Source organism: Pangasianodon hypophthalmus, chromosome 5 (assembly GCF_027358585.1).
Source record: "Pangasianodon hypophthalmus isolate fPanHyp1 chromosome 5, fPanHyp1.pri, whole genome shotgun sequence".
In the NCBI taxonomy this organism is placed as follows: Eukaryota; Metazoa; Chordata; class Actinopteri; order Siluriformes; family Pangasiidae; genus Pangasianodon; species Pangasianodon hypophthalmus.
Window position 1 is genome coordinate 31,670,547 of NC_069714.1, and position 8,427 is coordinate 31,678,973.

The window sequence follows — 8,427 nt, forward strand, 5'->3', positions numbered from 1 at the left end:
TGCCAGTCACAATGATGGAGGTAAAGGAGGTGTGGCCTCTGTGTGCCAGTCACAGTGAAGCAGGTAAAGGAGGTGTGGCCTCTATATTTTTTCAGTATAACTGAAGGAGGTGTGGCCTTTGTGTCAGTCAGTCTCAGTGAAGGAGGTGAAGGAGGCGGGAACTCTGTCAGTCACAGTAAGGGAGGTGTGGCCTCTGTGTATGTCAGTGTCGTATAATCATATCATTATAATGATCTCTAAATACTGAAACTAAATCTGGTATTGAATTTAAGTTTAAATATTTATATCAACACTACATAGAGTCTCACATCTTCCTTCCACTGGCCTCAAACACGCCTTGTGGGTCTGTCTCTCTATTTGTCTGTCTCTCTCTATCTGTCTCTCTCTCTGTCCCTGCTACTCATCTGAAAGGGAAAAGGTGTTGTTTAGAGCAGGAACACACTCCCTTTGTGTTCGGCAAGTCGGTGCAGGCTCTGATTTTTCCAGGAATTCGTCCTTGCGTAGCCAGAGACTGAGGAAGGAATGAAGAGGGAAAGAGAGATAGACAGAGAGAGAGAGAGAGAGAGAGAATGACAGCCTCTAAAACCCCACACAGGCGATATATTTATTAAGAGAAGCTCCTAATTCAGCTGCTGCGTATTTGAATGGGGGATCACTTTGCACACACACGCACACACACACACACACAGTGCATGGTGCGGAATGTTCCAGGCTGTGTCTTTGCCTGCTGGTAGTAAAACACACAGGCGTAATGAAAGCCTGTCACTCAGCCAGAAGCAAAGCATGATGGGACTGTCTTGTCTCCTCGTCTCTGATCAATGAGATAAACGGACAGGATCACTACATTTCCTCTGATCAGTCTCACACACACACCCACCCACACACACACACGTGTTTTACCTACTACAGTCATATGTGTATATGTATATATGTGTCATATATACATCCCTCATGAAAGAACTGTTGCTCTGGCTAAGTCTCATGCTGTCCTTCACCTTTTAATCCTGTGTTCACTTTCTGTGTTACACTGTACAACATAAATCGCACCTCATAAAGGATTTTTTTTGGCTGTGAGTTAAGATTCGTAGTCTTAGAGCACATAAGGTGATGTGAGTTACTGTCACTGCGACGAAAGACAGTCAACGACAAAGCTGTGTCAGTGTGAGAAACTTCTGATTAAAGTCTCAGAGAGTGAGCGCTGCTACGGCCCTCGTCTAAAATCTACCAAAAGGAGGACAGCAAACTCACAGGACAGCTACAGATACGGTAGCAGCGATGGAGAAACGTAAACGAAGCATGCTAATGGACAGAAATAAATCTTCTTATTCTCTCAACCTTGCTTAGAAGAATGTGTGTTTACACGAGCCGGTTTTCTGCACGAGCTGATTTCCGGATCACGCTGATTGACGACGTGAGCAGAACGTAGTCATAATGCAAAACATTAGCGTTAAGCATTTTGATTTGAGACAGAACCATGATTTTTAGACATACATACGGGTTAAAGAGTTACAAATCCTGTTAGCATTTAGATCATGATGTGTCTGAGAGGTCTAAGATCAAATCCAGATGAACAACATCCAAAGCAAAGAAATACAGGAAGTAGGAAATTCTTCAGAGCCACAGTCGGGTTAAGGCCTTTGTGCACCAAAATGGATTGATGTACATTAGCAATTACTTATTTACTTATTTATTTATTTATTTATTTATCTATTTATCTATCAATTCATTAAAAATTAAAATGATGTACAATTCAGTGTGCAGGGAAGGGACTGTCATTTAAAGGTGGAAAATGCATTTTTTTTTCTCAAAACAACAATTTTAGGTTACAGATGAGTAAAAATGGTGAGCAGGACTTCTAAAGATGAGTTTTAATGGAAGAGAACATTTGTATTATTTTATTATTATTATTAGTATTATATTCTGTTTTATTGTTATAATTCTTATTATTTAATTATTTCCTTGTTTGTTTGTTTGTTTGTTGGGTTGCACAGTGGTGTAGTGGACAGAGTTTTCCCTCACAGCTCCAGGTTCGATCCTGAGCTCAGGTTTCTGTCTGTGTGCAGTTTCTGTGGGTTTCCACCAGGTTCTCCAGCTTCTTCCTACCTCCCAGATACCATGCAGATAGGTGGATGTGTTACGCTAAATTGCCCCTAGCTGTGAATCAGTGTGTGTGTGTGGGTGTGTGTGTGTCGTGTTGTATTCCTGCTTCACGCCCAGTCTTCCCGGAATAAACTCCACTGCCACCCTGATCAAGATAAAGCACTTACCGAAAATGACAGATTATTATTATTATTATTATTATTATTATTATTATTATCTTGCCAGGCTACACACAGACAATAAAAATATCCTTAAACAATAACAGAAAATTGGTTAAAATTGAAAAACATATGTTTATTGTATGTCAAATGTATTAGTAGTAGTAGTTATAAGAGTGGTAGTATTTAATTTATTTGCGTACAGCTCCTCGTACTCTGATCCAAACGCACTAATTCTCTCAGCAGCCAACTTTAACTGCAGATATTTAAATGTTCAATCAGAAAGACAAGTGAAATGAAACCAAAAATCAAACTTATTTCTGTTTTAATATAAAAGACAGTGGGACAGAATCAGATGATGAGATAGTTATGGAGGGTGAGACAGATTTGGACAGTGAGACAGTTTGGGGTGGTGTGTGTTTAGAGGTGTGGTGTGTGTTTAGAGGTGTTGTGGTGTGTGTTTAGAGGTGTGGTGTGTGTTTAGAGGTGTGGTGTGTGTTTAGAGGTGTTGTGTGTGTTTAGAGGTGTTGTGTATGTTTAGAGGTGTTGTTGTGTGTGTTTAGAGGTTTGTTTGTGTTTAGAGGTGTTGTGTGTGTGTTTAGAGGTGTTGTGTGTGTTTAGAGGTGTTGTGTGTGTGTTTAGAGGTGTTGTGGTGTGTGTTTAGAGGTGTTGTGTGTGTTTAGAGGTGTTGTATGTGTTTAGAGGTGTTGTGTATGTTTAGAGGTGTTGTTGTGTGTGTTTAGAGGTTTGTTTGTGTTTAGAGGTGTTGTGTGTGTTTAGAGGTGTTGTGTGTGTTTAGAGGTGTTGTGGTGTGTGTTTAGAGGTGTTGTGTGTGTGTTTAGAGGTGTGGTGTGTGTTTAGAGGTGTTGTGTGTGTTTAGAGGTGTTGTGTATGTTTAGAGGTGTTGTTGTGTGTGTTTAGAGGTTTGTTTGTGTTTAGAGGTGTTGTGTGTGTGTTTAGAGGTGTTGTGTGTGTTTAGAGGTGTTGTGTGTGTGTTTAGAGGTGTTGTGGTGTGTGTTTAGAGGTGTTGTGTGTGTTTAGAGGTGTTGTATGTGTTTAGAGGTGTTGTGTGTGTGTTTAGAGGTGTTGAGGTGTGTGCTTAGAGGTGTTGTGTGTGTTTAGAGGTGTTGTTTGTGTTTAGAGGTGTTGTGTGTGTGTTTAGAGGTGTTGTGTGTGTTTAGAGGTGTTGTGTATGTTTAGAGGTGTTGTTGTGTGTGTTTAGAGGTGTTGTATGTGTTTAGAGGTGTTGTGTGTGTGTTTAGAGGTGTTGAGGTGTGTGCTTAGAGGTGTTGTGTGTGTTTAGAGGTGTTGTTTGTGTTTAGAGGTGTTGTTGTGTATGTGTTTAGAGGTGTTGTGTGTGTATAGAGGTGTTTGTGTTTAGAGGTGTTGTGGTGTGTGTTTAGAGATGTTGTGTATGTGTTTAGAGGTGTTGTGTGTGTTTAGAGGTGTTGTGTTTGTGTTTAGAGGTGTTGTGGTGTGTGTTTAGAGATGTTGTGTATGTGTTTAGAGGTGTTGTGTGTGTTTAGAGGTGTTTGTGTTTAGAGGTGTTGTGGTGTGTGTTTAGAGATGTTGTGTATGTGTTTAGAGATGTTGTGTATGTGTTTAGAGGTGTTGTGTATGTGTTTAGAGGTGTTGTGTGTGTTTAGAGGTGTTGTGTATGTGTTTAGAGGTGTTGTGTGTGTTTAGAGATGTTGTGTATGTGTTTAGAGGTATTGTGTGTGTTTAGAGGTGTTTGTGTTTAGAGGTGTTGTGGTGTGTGTTTAGAGATGTTGTGTATGTGTTTAGAGGTGTTGTGTATGTGTTTAGAGGTGTTGTGTGTGTTTAGAGGTGTTGTGGTGTGTGTTTAGAGGTGTTGTTCGTGTTTAGAGGTGTTGTTGTGTGTGTGTTTAGAGGTGTTGTGTGTGTTTTTAGAGGTGTTGTGGTGTGTGTTTAGAGGTATTGTGGTGTGTGTTTAGAGGTGTTGTTTGTGTTTAGAGGTATGGTGTATGTGTTTAGAGGTGTTGTGGTGTGTGCTTAGATGTATTGTGGTGTGTGTTTAGAGGTGTTGTTGTGTGTGTTTAGAGGTGTTGTGTATGTGTTTAGATGTATTGTGTGTGTTTAGAGGTGTTGTTGTGTGTGTGTTTAGAGGTGTTGTGTGTTTAGAGGTGTGGTGTGTGTTTAAAGGTGTTGTGTATGTTTAGATGTATTGTGGTGTGTGTTTAGAGGTGTTGTGTGTGTGTGTTTAGAGGTGTTGTTTGTGTGTTTAGAGGTGTTGTGTGTGTTTAGAGGTGTGGTGCATGTTTAGAGGTGGTGTTGTGTGTGTTTAGAGGTGTGGTGCGTGTTTAGAGGTGTTGTTTGTGTTTAGAGGTATTGTGGTGCGTGTTTAGAGGTGTTTTGTATGTGTTTAGAGGTGTTGTGGTGTGTGCTTAGAGGTGTTGTGTATGTGTTTAGATGTATTGTGGTGCGTGTTTAGAGGTGTTGTGTGTGTTTAGAGGTGTTGTTTGTGTTTGTGTTTAGAGGTGTTGTGTGTGTTTAGATGTATTGTGGTGCGTGTTTAGAGGTGTTGTGTGTGTTTAGAGGTGTTGTTTGTGTTTGTGTTTAGAGGTGTTGTGTGTGTTTAGATGTATTGTGGTGCGTGTTTAGAGGTGTTGTTTGTGTTTAGAGGTGTGGTGTGTGTTTAGAGGTGTGGTGTGTGTTTAGAGGTGTTGTTTGTGTTTAGAGGTATTGTGGTGCATGTTTAGAGGTGTTGTGTGTGTTTAGAGGTGTTTTGTATGTTTTTACAGGTGTTGTGTATGTGTTTAGAGGTGTTGTGGTGTGTGTTTAGAGGTGTTGTGTATGTGTTTAGATGTATTGTGGTGCATGTTTAGAGGTGTTGTTTGTGTTTAGAGGTGTGGTGTTTAAAGGTGTTATTTGTGTTTAGAGGTGTGGCGCATGTTTAGAGGTGGTGTTGTGTGTGTTTAGAGGTGTTGTGTGTGTTTAGAGGTGTTGTTTGTGTTTAGAAGTATTGTGGTGCGTGTTTAGTGGTGTTGTGTGTGTGTTTAGAGGTGTTTTGTATTTGTTTAGAGGTGTTGTTTGTATTTAGATGTGTTGTTTGTGTTTAGAGGTGTGGTGTGTGTTTAGAGTTGTTGTGGTGTGTGTTTAGAGGTGTTTGTGTTTAGTGGTGTTGTGTGTGTTTAGAGGTGTTTGTGTTTAGAGGTGTTGTGTGTGTTTAGAGGTGTTGTGTGTGTTTAGAGGTGTTGTTGTGTGTGTGTTTAGAGGTGTTGTGTGTGTTTAGAGGTGTTGTTGTGTGTGTGTTTAGAGGTGTTGTGTGTGTTTAGAGGTGTTGTGTGTTTAGAGGTGTTGTTGTGTGTGTGTTTAGAGGTGTTGTGTGTTTAGAGGTGTTGGGTGTTTAAAGGTGTTGTGTATGTTTAGATGTATTGTGGTGTGTGTTTAGAGGTGTTGTGGTGTGTGTTTAGAGGTGTTGTTTGTGTTTAGAGGTGTTGTGTGTGTTTAGAGGTGTTGTTTGTGTTTGTGTTTAGAGGTGTTGTGTATGTGTTTAGATGTATTGTGGTGCGTGTTTAGAGGTGTTGTGTGTGTTTAGAGGTGTTGTGTGTGTTTAGAGGTGTTGTTGTGTGTGTGTTTAGAGGTGTTGTTGTGTGTGTGTTTAGAGGTGTTGTGTGTTTAAAGGTGTTGTGTATGTTTAGATGTATTGTGGTGCGTGTTTCGAGGTGTTGTTGTGTGTGTTTAGAGGTGTTGTTTGTGTTTGTGTTTAGAGGTGTTGTGTATGTGTTTAGATGTATTGTGGTGCGTGTTTAGAGGTGTTGTGTGTGTTTAGAGGTGTTGTGTGTGTTTAGAGGTGTTGTTGTGTGTGTGTTTAGAGGTGTTGTTGTGTGTGTGTTTAGAGGTGTTGGGTGTTTAAAGGTGTTGTGTATGTTTAGATGTATTGTGGTGCGTGTTTCGAGGTGTTGTTGTGTGTGTTTAGAGGTGTTGTTTGTGTTTGTGTTTAGAGGTGTTGTGTATGTGTTTAGATGTATTGTGTGTGTTTAGAGGTGTTGTTGTGTGTGTGTTTAGAGGTGTGGTGTGTGTTTAAAGGTGTTGTGTATGTTTAGATGTATTGTGGTGTGTGTTTAGAGGTGTTGTGTGTGTGTTTAGAGGTGTTGTGTGTGTTTAGAGGTGTGGTGCATGTGTAGAGGTGGTGTTGTGTGTGTTTAGAGGTGTGGTGCGTGTTTAGAGGTGTTGTTTGTGTTTAGAGGTATTGTGGTGCGTGTTTAGAGGTGTTTTGTATGTGTTTAGAGGTGTTGTGGTGTGTGCTTAGAGGTGTTGTGTATGTGTTTAGATGTATTGTGGTGCGTGTTTAGAGGTGTTGTGTGTGTTTAGAGGTGTTGTTTGTGTTTGTGTTTAGAGGTGTTGTGTGTGTTTAGATGTATTGTGGTGCGTGTTTAGAGGTGTTGTGTGTGTTTAGAGGTATTGTGGTGCGTGTTTAGAGGTGTTGTGTGTGTTTAGAGGTGTTTTGTATGTGTTTACAGGTGTTGTGTATGTGTTTAGAGGTGTTGTGTATGTGTTTAGAGGTGTTGTGGTGTGCGTTTAGAGGTGTTGTGTATGTGTTTAGATGTATTGTGGTGCGTGTTTAGAGGTGTTGTTTGTGTTTAGAGGTGTGGTGTTTAGAGGTGTTGTTTGTGTTTAGAGGTGTGGTGTTTAGAGATGTTATTTGTGTTTAGAGGTGTGGTGTTTAGAGATGTTGTTTGTGTTTAGAGGTGTTGTTTGTGTTTAGAGGTGTTGTTTGTGTTTAGAGGTGTTTGTGTTTAGTGGTGTTGTGGTGTGTGTTTAGAGGTGTTGTGTGTGTTTAGTGGTGTTGTGTGTGTGTTTAGAGGTGTTTGTGTTTAGAGGTGTTGTGTGTGTGTTTAGAGGTGTTTGTGTTTAGAGGTGTTGTGTGTGTGTTTAGAGGTGTTGTGGTGTGTGTTTAGAGGTGTTTGTGTTTAGAGGTGTTGTGGTGTCTGCTTAGAGGTGTTGTGTTTGTGTTTAGAGGTGTTGTGTATGCGTTTAGATGTATTGTGGTGCGTGTTTAGAGGTGTTGTGTGTGTTTAGAGGTGTTGTTTGTGTTTACAGGTGTTGTGGTGTGTGCTTAGAGGTGTTGTTGTGTTTGTGTTTAGAGGTGTTGTGTGTGTTTAGAGGTGTTGTAGTATGTGTTTAGAGGTGGTGTTTGTGTTTAGAGGTGTTTGTGTTTAAAGGTGTTGTGTGTGTTTAGAGGTGTTGTGTGTGGTTAGAGGTGTTGTGGTGTGTGGTTAGAGGTGTTTGTGTTTAGAGGTGTTGTGTGTGTGTTTAGAGGTGTTTGTGTTTAGAGGTGTTGTGATGTGTGCTTAGAGGTGTTGTTGTGTTTGTGTTTAGAGGTGTTGTGTGTGTTTAGATGTATTGTGGTGTGTGTTTAGAGGTGTTGTGTTGTGTGTTTAGAGGTGTTGTGGTATGTGTTTAGAGGTGTTGTGTGTGTTTAGAGGTGGTGTTTGTGTTTAGAGGTGTTTGTGTTGAAAGGTGTTGTGTATGTGTTTAGAGGTGTTGTGTGTGTTTAGAGGTGTTGTGGTATGTGTTTAGAGGTGTTGTTTGTGTTTAGAGGTGTTGTGTGTGTTTAGAGGTGTTGTGGTGTGTGTTAGAGGTGTTGTGTGTGTTTAGAGGTGTTGTGTATGTGTTTAGAGGTGTTTGTGTTTGTGTTTAGAGGTGTTTTGTGTTTAAAGGTGTTGTGTGTGTTTAGAGGTGTTGTAGTATGTGTTTAGAGGTGGTGTTTGTGTTTAGAGGTGTTTGTGTTTAAAGGTGTTGTGTGTGTTTAGAGGTGTTGTGTGTGGTTAGAGGTGTTGTGGTGTGTGGTTAGAGGTGTTTGTGTTTAGAGGTGTTGTGTGTGTGTTTAGAGGTGTTTGTGTTTAGAGGTGTTGTTGTTTGTGTTTAGAGGTGTTGTGTATGTGTTTAGAGGTGTTTGTGTTAAATGTGTGGTGTATGTGTTTAAAGTTGTTGTGTATGTGTTTAGAGGTGTTTGTGTTTAGAGGCGTTGTGTATGTTTAGAGGTGTTGTGGTGTGTGTTTAGAGGTGTTGTGGTGTGTGTTTAGAGGTGTGTGGTGTGTGTTTAGAGGTGTTTGTGTAGAGGTGTGTGTATGTGTTAGAGGTATGTGGTGTGTGTTTAGAGGTGTTGTGTGTGTTAGAGGTGGTGGTTGTGTTAGAGGTGTTG